This window comes from Staurois parvus, unplaced genomic scaffold, assembly GCF_062004578.1.
Source record: "Staurois parvus isolate SC_StPar_1 unplaced genomic scaffold, SC_StPar_1.0 ptg002181l, whole genome shotgun sequence".
Classification (NCBI taxonomy): Eukaryota; Metazoa; Chordata; class Amphibia; order Anura; family Ranidae; genus Staurois; species Staurois parvus.
This window is the reverse complement of record NW_028319977.1, coordinates 891,851-908,199: the sequence shown is the minus strand read 5'-3', so window position 1 is coordinate 908,199 and position 16,349 is coordinate 891,851. Positions and strand designations below refer to the sequence as shown.

General features: G+C 49.9%; 9 non-coding genes across 9 annotated transcripts; 5 read left to right on the top strand and 4 right to left on the bottom strand.

The window, feature by feature from the left end:
• Nucleotides 1-2,325: 2,325 nt before the first annotated feature.
• On the bottom strand, nt 2,326-2,411 carry TRNAY-GUA (transfer RNA tyrosine (anticodon GUA)). Its single transcript is given in 2 exon segments — nt 2,326-2,361; nt 2,375-2,411. It is a non-coding gene; the product is annotated as a tRNA-Tyr (tRNA).
• A 717-nt stretch (nt 2,412-3,128) lies between these two features.
• Nucleotides 3,129-3,200, top strand: TRNAG-UCC (transfer RNA glycine (anticodon UCC)). Its single transcript has one exon. It is a non-coding gene; the product is annotated as a tRNA-Gly (tRNA).
• Nucleotides 3,201-5,429: 2,229 nt separating this feature from the next.
• TRNAN-GUU (transfer RNA asparagine (anticodon GUU)) lies at nt 5,430-5,503 on the bottom strand. The gene has a single exon. It is a non-coding gene; the product is annotated as a tRNA-Asn (tRNA).
• Nucleotides 5,504-6,102: 599 nt separating this feature from the next.
• Nucleotides 6,103-6,175, top strand: TRNAK-CUU (transfer RNA lysine (anticodon CUU)). Its single transcript has one exon. It is a non-coding gene; the product is annotated as a tRNA-Lys (tRNA).
• Nucleotides 6,176-6,448: 273 nt separating this feature from the next.
• TRNAG-UCC (transfer RNA glycine (anticodon UCC)) lies at nt 6,449-6,520 on the top strand. The gene has a single exon. It is a non-coding gene; the product is annotated as a tRNA-Gly (tRNA).
• A 2,229-nt stretch (nt 6,521-8,749) lies between these two features.
• Nucleotides 8,750-8,823, bottom strand: TRNAN-GUU (transfer RNA asparagine (anticodon GUU)). The gene has a single exon. It is a non-coding gene; the product is annotated as a tRNA-Asn (tRNA).
• Nucleotides 8,824-12,277: 3,454 nt separating this feature from the next.
• Nucleotides 12,278-12,363, bottom strand: TRNAY-GUA (transfer RNA tyrosine (anticodon GUA)). Its single transcript is given in 2 exon segments — nt 12,278-12,313; nt 12,327-12,363. It is a non-coding gene; the product is annotated as a tRNA-Tyr (tRNA).
• A 717-nt stretch (nt 12,364-13,080) lies between these two features.
• On the top strand, nt 13,081-13,152 carry TRNAG-UCC (transfer RNA glycine (anticodon UCC)). Its single transcript has one exon. It is a non-coding gene; the product is annotated as a tRNA-Gly (tRNA).
• A 2,902-nt stretch (nt 13,153-16,054) lies between these two features.
• On the top strand, nt 16,055-16,127 carry TRNAK-CUU (transfer RNA lysine (anticodon CUU)). Its single transcript has one exon. It is a non-coding gene; the product is annotated as a tRNA-Lys (tRNA).
• The last annotated feature ends 222 nt before the right edge of the window (nt 16,128-16,349 follow it).

The following is a 16,349-nucleotide window of genomic DNA, read 5'->3' as shown; positions in this document are numbered from 1 at the left end:
GGCCTCCTGCTTTAACTCGCTCGCGGGGTACAGCAGTATCAAGCAACAAGGTTCAGGCATTTCAACCACTGATTCCCAAAGAATCAACTCTGTCACACACAGCGTTTCTAAGTATCTGCCTACCATTCTAACACCCTCAACTGGCAAGATAATGCACCATTTGGAAGAATGCTAAAGAATGTGTCAACAAGGAATGTAGACTGAAGTTGGAGCCGGAAGAAACAATCACGTCCCATGATGCCATCGGCCTTTTCACTTGCATACACGTAGCAGAGGCTGTTGAGATTGTGGGAAACATCTGAAAGGAGGTAAGTTTCTTGACAGCCAAAAAGAACTAAAGCCTGACCAAGTGCATTCATTGCTGACCCTTGAGCCTTGAATTGTTCCATGGGGAAAAGACCAAGCCGTTTGTAAAGGCATGTGGATTCTACTTGGGTCAAGATTAGAGCATCAGCACCCCACAAGCTTTTAGTGAACCCATAAAGTCAGTGGACAAATACATCAAGTGTACACGGGAAGAGGCACTGAATAGCAAATGCCCCCTTTTGGACGGCGTCTTACAAGGCAAGGAAGGGGCTGACTTGGGCATGGAGGTCTCCAGGAAACCTACCCACACAGACCGCTATCTGCCTTTTGACTCACACCACCACCCACTGGAACACGAGCTGGGGGTTCTTAGGACTCTGCAATATCCGGCTGACATGGTAGCAACCAAAAGAGTCTAAAGACAAAAGAACACAGATGCAACGCCACCCTTGCGAGGGACGCTGGCGTGTTTGCCCCGGTTTCCCTTGACTTCGCCCCGCAGCCAGGCACAGTGTATTTCTTCAGCCAAATACACACGCGCGCAAACGCTCCTTGCCTTCAATGACCGGACTAGGGCATGTTTGTTTTTGGAGTTTTCTTGTCGAGCTGGGGATAGGGATGGGGAATTGTAGTAGGATACTCCAAAATGAGAACTTTTCACACTGAAGACATCTAGCTGATCTCTTAGTTAAGCAGTATTGACGTCCTGACTGGCTTGAGGCCCTCAGGTCCACCCACCTGGGGCCTCATGGCAGCCGGCGCCAGGCGAGGCAGCCTGCCTCCAGCCCAGCTGTTCAGTCCTCTCCCAGGAAAGACGCTGAGCCCATGTGCTCGCAGAACATAAATGCCACTCCCAGCATGCCACAGGACTGCCCTCCCTTGCAACTGGCCAGGGCGGTATCCGTATTCACGCTGTTCATTTGCCTAGCCCCTACCCATGTTCTGGAAAGCTCTCACAGCTTCCTGAAGGCGGGAATAACTCAGACAAACTCAAACAACATCAGAGAATCATGAGCAGACCTGACTAATCCATGGCAGCACTCTGTTAAGCAGAATACCACACTGAATTTACCCGACAGCCTCTCTGGTAAGCAGAGACCAACTATGCAAATCCTAGCGCATGACTAGGAGAGTGCTACCGTGACATCTCAGGAGGGCTTTGAAAGCTTGTGGCTACCCAGACTGGGTCTTGGTTAAAACCTCCGCAAGGTCAGGGAAACAAACTGGGGAGAAGCAGAACACTAGGAGAAATCTAGTCATCCCGTATGTAACTGGAGCGTCGGAAAAACTCAGAAGGATCTTTAAGAAACATTGCATCCCTGTGTACTTCAAGCCCAGCATAGCCCCGGGGCACACGCTTAAACATTGACACTATCTGTATTCCACGTTTTTAACACCTCTATCCAGGCCATTTGACAACAATTGAGGCCTTTGGCCATGTCAATCTAGGCACTTTTAGCTATGCAGGCTTCCTGACACCAACAATGGGATCATGTAAGGTGAAAAAAGGTGCTTCCACAATTCTCACACATCCCCTGGTGTTCAGGTGTGAATAGAAATGCTGGGGTTTGTTCCTGAGACTCAGCGGAAGCGAAGAAGTGGCTTGACTAACCTATGAAAGATCTTGAACATTCCAGAAGAAGAGCAATTGATTGCGACATTATTCTAGTCCGTTTTCAAGGAATGTCTCGAGTGAATGGTTAATCGTCAGCCGTGTGAGACAAGCCAAAGGACGCTATTTGTCTTCTTAGGTTAGGGTGAGACTTGGCAGCGGGCCCTGCTAAGGTAAAGAGAAAGCACGAGTGTCCCTGGGTGCTCTTGAACCACCAACCTTTCGGTTAACAGCCAAACGCGCTAACCGATTGCGCCACAGAGACCACACGACAAGCGTGCTTGAGCTGGCCCAAAGGAGACATGAAAGATGAACTGAAGGTGCCTAAAAAGCTTCCCAATTGCACATTTGTAGTGATAAGAGATTGCCTTCTTTCTAAAAGGCAGAGACGCGGGGTAAAAAGCTCTTCCTTCGAGCCGGAATTGAACCAGCGACCTAAGGATTGCTGCTTTGTCTCTACAGTCCTCCGCTCTACCAGCTGAGCTATCGAAGGGAACTGGGAAGAGCACGTGACACCTTGCATGCTAAGCCAGCGCCGTACACTTTGCATTTGACCTTCTCGGTTGAGGTATTGCTTGATGCCGCCTCGGCCGGAAAGGGCAAATGAATGACTTGGCAGATGTTATGTGGGAGGCTACGGCTTGATGTTTTGCACAGAGAGAAAAGGGTTTGGAATCAGCCAGCGCATTTTGTTGTGATCCTCCAAAGTCACAGCAAAAATGGTGATGTAGCGCCCTGACAGCAAGTGAACAGAGTAGTACTTGGAAGCGCATTGAGTTTAGCCAAAGGAATTATGTCGAAAGCTATCAAAAAGTCTGCGGACTCAGGTGGCTGTGAGAGGCCTTGAAGAGCAAAAGTGCTGTAGCCCGGCTAGCTCAGTCGGTAGAGCATGAGACTCTTAATCTCAGGGTCGTGGGTTCGAGCCCCACGCTGAGCGTGGGACACATTCCGTGTCCCTTTTGCCCGAGTGAAAGGCCTTTGCAAAACTTGTATCTCCAGTTCCTTCATGCGCACTGCACAATCACACCTTTACCGTATCTACTGGCTTGGCTTCCTTTCTCTCCACGAATGGGGAAATATTTCTAGCTGATCTTCCTAGTGGTCACTTGGTACGGCAGCGAATGGACCTTGCGCTGGAGGGGGTCCGTGAGTCAATGTCATGTGTGGCCTTAATTGTATAGAGGTAGCAGGATGCCTGGCGCACAGCCTTGCGTTGGTGGTATAGTGGTGAGCATAGCTGCCTTCCAAGCAGTTGACCCGGGTTCGATTCCCGGCCAACGCAATCTCCTTCTTTGCGCCCTTGACAAAATACCACAGGGCCCCAGGTCCTTATCAAAAGCTCCTTAGATTTCTTGCCTTAGTGACGACTGTGGAAATATTCCTCGGCATCCCAACAGGCTCCGGCCTCCTGCTTTAACTCGCTCGCGGGGTACAGCAGTATCAAGCAACAAGGTTCAGGCATTTCAACCACTGATTCCCAAAGAATCAACTCTGTCACACACAGCGTTTCTAAGTATCTGCCTACCATTCTAACACCCTCAACTGGCAAGATAATGCACCATTTGGAAGAATGCTAAAGAATGTGTCAACAAGGAATGTAGACTGAAGTTGGAGCCGGAAGAAACAATCACGTCCCATGATGCCATCGGCCTTTTCACTTGTATACACTTGGCAGAGGCTGTTGAGATTGTGGGAAACATCTGAAAGGAGGTACGTCTCTTGACAGCCAAAAAGAACTAAAGCCTGACCAAGTGCATTCATTGCTGACCCTTGAGCCTTGAATTGTTCCATGGGGAAAAGACCAAGCCGTTTGTAAAGGCATGTGGATTCTACTTGGGTCAAGATTAGAGCATCAGCACCCCACAAGCTTTTAGTGAACCCATAAAGTCAGTGGACAAATACATCAAGTGTACACGGGAAGAGGCACTGAATAGCAAATGCCCCCTTTTGGACGGCGTCTTACAAGGCAAGGAAGGGGCTGACTTGGGCATGGAGGTCTCCAGGAAACCTACCCACACAGACCGCTATCTGCCTTTTGACTCACACCACCACCCACTGGAACACGAGCTGGGGGTTCTTAGGACTCTGCAATATCCGGTTGACATGGTAGCAACCAAAAGAGTCTAAAGACAAAAGAACACAGATGCAACGCCACCCTTGCGAGGGACGCTGGCGTGTTTGCCCCGGTTTCCCTTGACTTCGCCCCGCAGCCAGGCACAGTGTATTTCTTCAGCCAAATACACACGCGCGCAAACGCTCCTTGCCTTCAATGACCGGACTAGGGGATGTTTGTTTTTGGAGTTTTCTTGTCGAGCTGGGGATAGGGATGGGGAATTGTAGTAGGATACTCCAAAATGAGAACTTTTCACACTGAAGACATCTAGCTGATCTCTTAGTTAAGCAGTATTGACGTCCTGACTGGCTTGAGGCCCTCAGGTCCACCCACCTGGGGCCTCATGGCAGCCGGCGCCAGGCGAGGCAGCCTGCCTCCAGCCCAGCTGTTCAGTCCTCTCCCAGGAAAGACGCTGAGCCCATGTGCTCGCAGAACATAAATGCCACTCCCAGCATGCCACAGGACTGCCCTCCCTTGCAACTGGCCAGGGCGGTATCCGTATTCACGCTGTTCATTTGCCTAGCCCCTACCCATGTTCTGGAAAGCTCTCACAGCTTCCTGAAGGCGGGAATAACTCAGACAAACTCAAACAACATCAGAGAATCATGAGCAGACCTGACTAATCCATGGCAGCACTCTGTTAAGCAGAATACCACACTGAATTTACCCGACAGCCTCTCTGGTAAGCAGAGACCAACTATACAAATCCTAGCGCATGACTAGGAGAGTGCTACCGTGACATCTCAGGAGGGCTTTGAAAGCTTGTGGCTACCCAGACTGGGTCTTGGTTAAAACCTCCGCAAGGTCAGGGAAACAAACTGGGGAGAAGCAGAACACTAGGAGAAATCTAGTCATCCCGTATGTAACTGGAGCGTCGGAAAAACTCAGAAGGATCTTTAAGAAACATTGCATCCCTGTGTACTTCAAGCCCAGCATAGCCCCGGGGCACACGCTTAAACATTGACACTATCTGTATTCCACGTTTTTAACACCTCTATCCAGGCCATTTGACAACAATTGAGGCCTTTGGCCATGTCAATCTAGGCACTTTTAGCTATGCAGGCTTCCTGACACCAACAATGGGATCATGTAAGGTGAAAAAAGGTGCTTCCACAATTCTCACACATCCCCTGGTGTTCAGGTGTGAATAGAAATGCTGGGGTTTGTTCCTGAGACTCAGCGGAAGCGAAGAAGTGGCTTGACTAACCTATGAAAGATCTTGAACATTCCAGAAGAAGAGCAATTGATTGCGACATTATTCTAGTCCGTTTTCAAGGAATGTCTCGAGTGAATGGTTAATCGTCAGCCGTGTGAGACAAGCCAAAGGACGCTATTTGTCTTCTTAGGTTAGGGTGAGACTTGGCAGCGGGCCCTGCTAAGGTAAAGAGAAAGCACGAGCGTCCCTGGGTGGGCTTGAACCACCAACCTTTCGGTTAACAGCCGAACGCGCTAACCGATTGCGCCACAGAGACCACACGACAAGTGTGCTTGAGCTGGCCCAAAGGAGACATGAAAGATGAACTGAAGGTGCCTAAAAAGCTTCCCAATTGCACATTTGTAGTGATAAGAGATTGCCTTCTTTCTAAAAGGCAGAGACGCGGGGTAAAAAGCTCTTCCTTCGAGCCGGAATTGAACCAGCGACCTAAGGATTGCTGCTTTGTCTCTACAGTCCTCCGCTCTACCAGCTGAGCTATCCAAGGGAACTGGGAAGAGCACGTGACACCTTGCTTGCTAAGCCAGCGCCGTACACTTTGCATTTGACCTTCTCGGTTGAGGTATTGCTTGATGCCGCCTCGGCCGGAAAGGGCAAATGAATGACTTGGCAGATGTTATGTGGGAGGCTACGGCTTGATGTTTTGCACAGAGAGAAAAGGGTTTGGAATCAGCCAGCGCATTTTGTTGTGATCCTCCAAAGTCACAGCAAAAATGGTGATGTAGCGCCCTGACAGCAAGTGAACAGAGTAGTACTTGGAAGCGCATTGAGTTTAGCCAAAGGAATTATGTCGAAAGCTATCAAAAAGTCTGCGGACTCAGGTGGCTGTGAGAGGCCTTGAAGTGCAAAAGTGCTGTAGCCCGGCTAGCTCAGTCGGTAGAGCATGAGACTCTTAATCTCAGGGTCGTGGGTTCGAGCCCCACGTTGGGCGTGGGACACATTCCGTGTCCTTTTTGCCCGAGTGAAAGGCCTTTGCAAAACTTGTATCTCCAGTTCCTTCATGCGCACTGCACAATCACACCTTTACCGTATCTACTGGCTTGGCTTCCTTTCTCCCCACGAATGGGGAAATATTTCTAGCTGATCTTCCTAGTGGTCACTTGGTACGGCAGCGAATGGACCTTGCGCTGGAGGGGGTCCGTGAGTCAATGTCATGTGTGGCCTTAATTGTATAGAGGTAGCAGGATGCCTGGCGCACAGCCTTGCGTTGGTGGTATAGTGGTGAGCATAGCTGCCTTCCAAGCAGTTGACCCGGGTTCGATTCCCGGCCAACGCAATCTCCTTCTTTGCGCCCTTGACAAAATACCACAGGGCCCCAGGTCCTTATCAAAAGCTCCTTAGATTTCTTGCCTTAGTGACGACTGTGGAAATATTCCTCGGCATCCCAACAGGCTCCGGCCTCCTGCTTTAACTCGCTCGCGGGGTACAGCAGTATCAAGCAACAAGGTTCAGGCATTTCAACCACTGATTCCCAAAGAATCAACTCTGTCACACACAGCGTTTCTAAGTATCTGCCTACCATTCTAACACCCTCAACTGGCAAGATAATGCACCATTTGGAAGAATGCTAAAGAATGTGTCAACAAGGAATGTAGACTGAAGTTGGAGCCGGAAGAAACAATCACGTCCCATGATGCCATCGGCCTTTTCACTTGTATACACTTGGCAGAGGCTGTTGAGATTGTGGGAAACATCTGAAAGGAGGTACGTCTCTTGACAGCCAAAAAGAACTAAAGCCTGACCAAGTGCATTCATTGCTGACCCTTGAGCCTTGAATTGTTCCATGGGGAAAAGACCAAGCCGTTTGTAAAGGCATGTGGATTCTACTTGGGTCAAGATTAGAGCATCAGCACCCCACAAGCTTTTAGTGAACCCATAAAGTCAGTGGACAAATACATCAAGTGTACACGGGAAGAGGCACTGAATAGCAAATGCCCCCTTTTGGACGGCGTCTTACAAGGCAAGGAAGGGGCTGACTTGGGCATGGAGGTCTCCAGGAAACCTACCCACACAGACCGCTATCTGCCTTTTGACTCACACCACCACCCACTGGAACACGAGCTGGGGGTTCTTAGGACTCTGCAATATCCGGCTGACATGGTAGCAACCAAAAGAGTCTAAAGACAAAAGAACACAGATGCAACGCCACCCTTGCGAGGGACGCTGGCGTGTTTGCCCCGGTTTCCCTTGACTTCGCCCCGCAGCCAGGCACAGTGTATTTCTTCAGCCAAATACACACGCGCGCAAACGCTCCTTGCCTTCAATGACCGGACTAGGGGATGTTTGTTTTTGGAGTTTTCTTGTCGAGCTGGGGATAGGGATGGGGAATTGTAGTAGGATACTCCAAAATGAGAACTTTTCACACTGAAGACATCTAGCTGATCTCTTAGTTAAGCAGTATTGACGTCCGGACTGGCTTGAGGCCCTCAGGTCCACCCACCTGGGGCCTCATGGCAGCCGGCGCCAGGCGAGGCAGCCTGCCTCCAGCCCAGCTGTTCAGTCCTCTCCCAGGAAAGACGCTGAGCCCATGTGCTCGCAGAACATAAATGCCACTCCCAGCATGCCACAGGACTGCCCTCCCTTGCAACTGGCCAGGGCGGTATCCGTATTCACGCTGTTCATTTGCCTAGCCCCTACCCATGTTCTGGAAAGCTCTCACAGCTTCCTGAAGGCGGGAATAACTCAGACAAACTCAAACAACATCAGAGAATCATGAGCAGACCTGACTAATCCATGGCAGCACTCTGTTAAGCAGAATACCACACTGAATTTACCCGACAGCCTCTCTGGTAAGCAGAGACCAACTATACAAATCCTAGCGCATGACTAGGAGAGTGCTACCGTGACATCTCAGGAGGGCTTTGAAAGCTTGTGGCTACCCAGACTGGGTCTTGGTTAAAACCTCCGCAAGGTCAGGGAAACAAACTGGGGAGAAGCAGAACACTAGGAGAAATCTAGTCATCCCGTATGTAACTGGAGCGTCGGAAAAACTCAGAAGGATCTTTAAGAAACATTGCATCCCTGTGTACTTCAAGCCCAGCATAGCCCCGGGGCACACGCTTAAACATTGACACTATCTGTATTCCACGTTTTTAACACCTCTATCCAGGCCATTTGACAACAATTGAGGCCTTTGGCCATGTCAATCTAGGCACTTTTAGCTATGCAGGCTTCCTGACACCAACAATGGGATCATGTAAGGTGAAAAAAGGTGCTTCCACAATTCTCACACATCCCCTGGTGTTCAGGTGTGAATAGAAATGCTGGGGTTTGTTCCTGAGACTCAGCGGAAGCGAAGAAGTGGCTTGACTAAACTATGAAAGATCTTGAACATTCCAGAAGAAGAGCAATTGATTGCGACATTATTCTAGTCCGTTTTCAAGGAATGTCTCGAGTGAATGGTTAATCGTCAGCCGTGTGAGACAAGCCAAAGGACGCTATTTGTCTTCTTAGGTTAGGGTGAGACTTGGCAGCGGGCCCTACTAAGGTAAAGAGAAAGCACGAGCGTCCCTGGGTGGGCTTGAACCACCAACCTTTCGGTTAACAGCCGAACGCGCTAACCGATTGCGCCACAGAGACCACACGACAAGTGTGCTTGAGCTGGCCCAAAGGAGACATGAAAGATGAACTGAAGGTGCCTAAAAAGCTTCCCAATTGCACATTTGTAGTGATAAGAGATTGCCTTCTTTCTAAAAGGCAGAGACGCGGGGTAAAAAGCTCTGCCTTCGAGCCGGAATTGAACCAGCGACCTAAGGATTGCTGCTTTGTCTCTACAGTCCTCCGCTCTACCAGCTGAGCTATCCAAGGGAACTGGGAAGAGCACGTGACACCTTGCATGCTAAGCCAGCGCCGTACACTTTGCATTTGACCTTCTCGGTTGAGGTATTGCTTGATGCCGCCTCGGCCGGAAAGGGCAAATGAATGACTTGGCAGATGTTATGTGGGAGGCTACGGCTTGATGTTTTGCACAGAGAGAAAAGGGTTTGGAATCAGCCAGCGCATTTTGTTGTGATCCTCCAAAGTCACAGCAAAAATGGTGATGTAGCGCCCTGACAGCAAGTGAACAGAGTAGTACTTGGAAGCGCATTGAGTTTAGCCAAAGGAATTATGTCGAAAGCTATCAAAAAGTCTGCGGACTCAGGTGGCTGTGAGAGGCCTTGAAGTGCAAAAGTGCTGTAGCTCGGCTAGCTCAGTCGGTAGAGCATGAGACTCTTAATCTCAGGGTCGTGGGTTCGAGCCCCACGTTGGGCGTGGGACGCATTCCGTGTCCCTTTTGCCCGAGTGAAAGGCCTTTGCAAAACTTGTATCTCCAGTTCCTTCATGCGCACTGCACAATCACACCTTTACCGTATCTACTGGCTTGGCTTCCTTTCTCTCCACGAATGGGGAAATATTTCTAGCTGATCTTCCTAGTGGTCACTTGGTACGGCAGCGAATGGACCTTGCGCTGGAGGGGGTCCGTGAGTCAATGTCATGTGTGGCCTTAATTGTATAGAGGTAGCAGGATGCCTGGCGCACAGCCTTGCATTGGTGGTATAGTGGTGAGCATAGCTGCCTTCCAAGCAGTTGACCCGGGTTCGATTCCCGGCCAACGCAATCTCCTTCTTTGCGCCCTTGACAAAATACCACAGGGCCCCAGGTCCTTATCAAAAGCTCCTTAGATTTCTTGCCTTAGTGACGACTGTGGAAATATTCCTCGGCATCCCAACAGGCTCCGGCCTCCTGCTTTAACTCGCTCGCGGGGTACAGCAGTATCAAGCAACAAGGTTCAGGCATTTCAACCACTGATTCCCAAAGAATCAACTCTGTCACACACAGCGTTTCTAAGTATCTGCCTACCATTCTAACACCCTCAACTGGCAAGATAATGCACCATTTGGAAGAATGCTAAAGAATGTGTCAACAAGGAATGTAGACTGAAGTTGGAGCCGGAAGAAACAATCACGTCCCATGATGCCATCGGCCTTTTCACTTGTATACACTTGGCAGAGGCTGTTGAGATTGTGGGAAACATCTGAAAGGAGGTACGTCTCTTGACAGCCAAAAAGAACTAAAGCCTGACCAAGTGCATTCATTGCTGACCCTTGAGCCTTGAATTGTTCCATGGGGAAAAGACCAAGCCGTTTGTAAAGGCATGTGGATTCTACTTGGGTCAAGATTAGAGCATCAGCACCCCACAAGCTTTTAGTGAACCCATAAAGTCAGTGGACAAATACATCAAGTGTACACGGGAAGAGGCACTGAATAGCAAATGCCCCCTTTTGGACGGCGTCTTACAAGGCAAGGAAGGGGCTGACTTGGGCATGGAGGTCTCCAGGAAACCTACCCACACAGACCGCTATCTGCCTTTTGACTCACACCACCACCCACTGGAACACGAGCTGGGGGTTCTTAGGACTCTGCAATATCCGGCTGACATGGTAGCAACCAAAAGAGTCTAAAGACAAAAGAACACAGATGCAACGCCACCCTTGCGAGGGACGCTGGCGTGTTTGCCCCGGTTTCCCTTGACTTCGCCCCGCAGCCAGGCACAGTGTATTTCTTCAGCCAAATACACACGCGCGCAAACGCTCCTTGCCTTCAATGACCGGACTAGGGGATGTTTGTTTTTGGAGTTTTCTTGTCGAGCTGGGGATAGGGATGGGGAATTGTAGTAGGATACTCCAAAATGAGAACTTTTCACACTGAAGACATCTAGCTGATCTCTTAGTTAAGCAGTATTGACGTCCGGACTGGCTTGAGGCCCTCAGGTCCACCCACCTGGGGCCTCATGGCAGCCGGCGCCAGGCGAGGCAGCCTGCCTCCAGCCCAGCTGTTCAGTCCTCTCCCAGGAAAGACGCTGAGCCCATGTGCTCGCAGAACATAAATGCCACTCCCAGCATGCCACAGGACTGCCCTCCCTTGCAACTGGCCAGGGCGTTATCCGTATTCACGCTGTTCATTTGCCTAGCCCCTACCCATGTTCTGGAAAGCTCTCACAGCTTCCTGAAGGCGGGAATAACTCAGACAAACTCAAACAACATCAGAGAATCATGAGCAGACCTGACTAATCCATGGCAGCACTCTGTTAAGCAGAATACCACACTGAATTTACCCGACAGCCTCTCTGGTAAGCAGAGACCAACTATACAAATCCTAGCGCATGACTAGGAGAGTGCTACCGTGACATCTCAGGAGGGCTTTGAAAGCTTGTGGCTACCCAGACTGGGTCTTGGTTAAAACCTCCGCAAGGTCAGGGAAACAAACTGGGGAGAAGCAGAACACTAGGAGAAATCTAGTCATCCCGTATGTAACTGGAGCGTCGGAAAAACTCAGAAGGATCTTTAAGAAACATTGCATCCCTGTGTACTTCAAGCCCAGCATAGCCCCGGGGCACACGCTTAAACATTGACACTATCTGTATTCCACGTTTTTAACACCTCTATCCAGGCCATTTGACAACAATTGAGGCCTTTGGCCATGTCAATCTAGGCACTTTTAGCTATGCAGGCTTCCTGACACCAACAATGGGATCATGTAAGGTGAAAAAAGGTGCTTCCACAATTCTCACACATCCCCTGGTGTTCAGGTGTGAATAGAAATGCTGGGGTTTGTTCCTGAGACTCAGCGGAAGCGAAGAAGTGGCTTGACTAAACTATGAAAGATCTTGAACATTCCAGAAGAAGAGCAATTGATTGCGACATTATTCTAGTCCGTTTTCAAGGAATGTCTCGAGTGAATGGTTAATCGTCAGCCGTGTGAGACAAGCCAAAGGACGCTATTTGTCTTCTTAGGTTAGGGTGAGACTTGGCAGCGGGCCCTGCTAAGGTAAAGAGAAAGTCCCTGGGTGGGCTTGAACCACCAACCTTTCGGTTAACAGCCAAACGCGCTAACCGATTGCGCCACAGAGACCACACGACAAGCGCGCTTGAGCTGGCCCAAAGGAGACATGAAAGATGAACTGAAGGTGCCTAAAAAGCTTCCCAATTGCACATTTGTAGTGATAAGAGATTGCCTTCTTTCTAAAAGGCAGAGACGCGGGGTAAAAAGCTCTGCCTTCGAGCCGGAATTGAACCAGCGACCTAAGGATTGCTGCTTTGTCTCTACAGTCCTCCGCTCTACCAGCTGAGCTATCGAAGGGAACTGGGAAGAGCACGTGACACCTTGCATGCTAAGCCAGCGCCGTACACTTTGCATTTGACCTTCTCGGTTGAGGTATTGCTTGATGCCGCCTCGGCCGGAAAGGGCAAATGAATGACTTGGCAGATGTTATGTGGGAGGCTACGGCTTGATGTTTTGCACAGAGAGAAAAGGGTTTGGAATCTTCCAGCGCATTTTGTTGTGATCCTCCAAAGTCACAGCAAAAATGGTGATGTAGCGCCCTGACAGCAAGTGAACAGAGTAGTACTTGGAAGCGCATTGAGTTTAGCCAAAGGAATTATGTCGAAAGCTATCAAAAAGTCTGCGGACTCAGGTGGCTGTGAGAGGCCTTGAAGTGCAAAAGTGCTGTAGCCCGGCTAGCTCAGTCGGTAGAGCATGAGACTCTTAATCTCAGGGTCGTGGGTTCGAGCCCTACGTTGGGCGTGGGACGCATTCCGTGTCCCTTTTGCCCGAGTGAAAGGCCTTTGCAAAACTTGTATCTCCAGTTCCTTCATGCGCACTGCACAATCACACCTTTACCGTATCTACTGGCTTGGCTTCCTTTCTCTCCACGAATGGGGAAATATTTCTAGCTGATCTTCCTAGTGGTCACTTGGTACGGCAGCGAATGGACCTTGCGCTGGAGGGGGTCCGTGAGTCAATGTCATGTGTGGCCTTAATTGTATAGAGGTAGCAGGATGCCTGGCGCACAGCCTTGCGTTGGTGGTATAGTGGTGAGCATAGCTGCCTTCCAAGCAGTTGACCCGGGTTCGATTCCCGGCCAACGCAATCTCCTTCTTTGCGCCCTTGACAAAATACCACAGGGCCCCAGGTCCTTATCAAAAGCTCCTTAGATGTCTTGCCTTAGTGACGACTGTGGAAATATTCCTCGGCATCCCAACAGGCTCCGGCCTCCTGCTTTAACTCGCTCGCGGGGTACAGCAGTATCAAGCAACAAGGTTCAGGCATTTCAACCACTGATTCCCAAAGAATCAACTCTGTCACACACAGCGTTTCTAAGTATCTGCCTACCATTCTAACACCCTCAACTGGCAAGATAATGCACCATTTGGAAGAATGCTAAAGAATGTGTCAACAAGGAATGTAGACTGAAGTTGGAGCCGGAAGAAACAATCACGTCCCATGATGCCATCGGCCTTTTCACTTGCATACACTTGGCAGAGGCTGTTGAGATTGTGGGAAACATCTGAAAGGAGGTAAGTCTCTTGACAGCCAAAAAGAACTAAAGCCTGACCAAGTGCATTCATTGCTGACCCTTGAGCCTTGAATTGTTCCATGGGGAAAAGACCAAGCCGTTTGTAAAGGCATGTGGATTCTACTTGGGTCAAGATTAGAGCATCAGCACCCCACAAGCTTTTAGTGAACCCATAAAGTCAGTGGACAAATACATCAAGTGTACACGGGAAGAGGCACTGAATAGCAAATGCCCCCTTTTGGACGGCGTCTTACAAGGCAAGGAAGGGGCTGACTTGGGCATGGAGGTCTCCAGGAAACCTACCCACACAGACCGCTATCTGCCTTTTGACTCACACCACCACCCACTGGAACACGAGCTGGGGGTTCTTAGGACTCTGCAATATCCGGCTGACATGGTAGCAACCAAAAGAGTCTAAAGACAAAAGAACACAGATGCAACGCCACCCTTGCGAGGGACGCTGGCGTGTTTGCCCCGGTTTCCCTTGACTTCGCCCCGCAGCCAGGCACAGTGTATTTCTTCAGCCAAATACACACGCGCGCAAACGCTCCTTGCCTTCAATGACCGGACTAGGGGATGTTTGTTTTTGGAGTTTTCTTGTCGAGCTGGGGATAGGGATGGGGAATTGTAGTAGGATACTCCAAAATGAGAACTTTTCACACTGAAGACATCTAGCTGATCTCTTAGTTAAGCAGTATTGACGTCCTGACTGGCTTGAGGCCCTCAGGTCCACCCACCTGGGGCCTCATGGCAGCCGGCGCCAGGCGAGGCAGCCTGCCTCCAGCCCAGCTGTTCAGTCCTCTCCCAGGAAAGACGCTGAGCCCATGTGCTCGCAGAACATAAATGCCACTCCCAGCATGCCACAGGACTGCCCTCCCTTGCAACTGGCCAGGGCGGTATCCGTATTCACGCTGTTCATTTGCCTAGCCCCTACCCATGTTCTGGAAAGCTCTCACAGCTTCCTGAAGGCGGGAATAACTCAGACAAACTCAAACAACATCAGAGAATCATGAGCAGACCTGACTAATCCATGGCAGCACTCTGTTAAGCAGAATACCACACTGAATTTACCCGACAGCCTCTCTGGTAAGCAGAGACCAACTATACAAATCCTAGCGCATGACTAGGAGAGTGCTACCGTGACATCTCAGGAGGGCTTTGAAAGCTTGTGGCTACCCAGACTGGGTCTTGGTTAAAACCTCCGCAAGGTCAGGGAAACAAACTGGGGAGAAGCAGAACACTAGGAGAAATCTAGTCATCCCGTATGTAACTGGAGCGTCGGAAAAACTCAGAAGGATCTTTAAGAAACATTGCATCCCTGTGTACTTCAAGCCCAGCATAGCCCCGGGGCACACGCTTAAACATTGACACTATCTGTATTCCACGTTTTTAACACCTCTATCCAGGCCATTTGACAACAATTGAGGCCTTTGGCCATGTCAATCTAGGCACTTTTAGCTATGCAGGCTTCCTGACACCAACAATGGGATCATGTAAGGTGAAAAAAGGTGCTTCCACAATTCTCACACATCCCCTGGTGTTCAGGTGTGAATAGAAATGCTGGGGTTTGTTCCTGAGACTCAGCGGAAGCGAAGAAGTGGCTTGACTAAACTATGAAAGATCTTGAACATTCCAGAAGAAGAGCAATTGATTGCGACATTATTCTAGTCCGTTTTCAAGGAATGTCTCGAGTGAATGGTTAATCGTCAGCCGTGTGAGACAAGCCAAAGGACGCTATTTGTCTTCTTAGGTTAGGGTGAGACTTGGCAGCGGGCCCTGCTAAGGTAAAGAGAAAGCACGAGCGTCCCTGGGTGGGCTTGAACCACCAACCTTTCGGTTAACAGCCGAACGCGCTAACTGATTGCGCCACAGAGACCACACGACAAGCGTGCTTGAGCTGGCCCAAAGGAGACATGAAAGATGAACTGAAGGTGCCTAAAAAGCTTCCCAATTGCACATTTGTAGAGATAAGAGATTGCCTTCTTTCTAAAAGGCAGAGACGCGGGGTAAAAAGCTCTTCCTTCGAGCCGGAATTGAACCAGCGACCTAAGGATTGCTGCTTTGTCTCTACAGTCCTCCGCTCTACCAGCTGAGCTATCCAAGGGAACTGGGAAGAGCACGTGACACCTTGCTTGCTAAGCCAGCGCCGTACACTTTGCATTTGACCTTCTCGGTTGAGGTATTGCTTGATGCCGCCTCGGCCGGAAAGGGCAAATGAATGACTTGGCAGATGTTATGTGGGAGGCTACGGCTTGATGTTTTGCACAGAGAGAAAAGGGTTTGGAATCAGCCAGCGCATTTTGTTGTGATCCTCCAAAGTCACAGCAAAAATGGTGATGTAACGCCCTGACAGCAAGTGAACAGAGTAGTACTTGGAAGCACATTGAGTTTAGCCAAAGGAATTATGTCGAAAGCTATCAAAAAGTCTGCGGACTCAGGTGGCTGTGAGAGGCCTTGAAGTGCAAAAGTGCTGTAGCCCGGCTAGCTCAGTCGGTAGAGCATGAGACTCTTAATCTCAGGGTCGTGGGTTCGAGCCCCACGTTGGGCGTGGGACACATTCCGTGTCCCTTTTGCCCGAGTGAAAGGCCTTTGCAAAACTTGTATCTCCAGTTCCTTCATGCGCACTGCACAATCACACCTTTACCGTATCTACTGGCTTGGCTTCCTTTCTCTCCACGAATGGGGAAATATTTCTAGCTGATCTTCCTAGTGGTCACTTGGTACGGCAGCGAATGGACCTTGCGCTGGAGGGGGTCCGTGAGTCAATGTC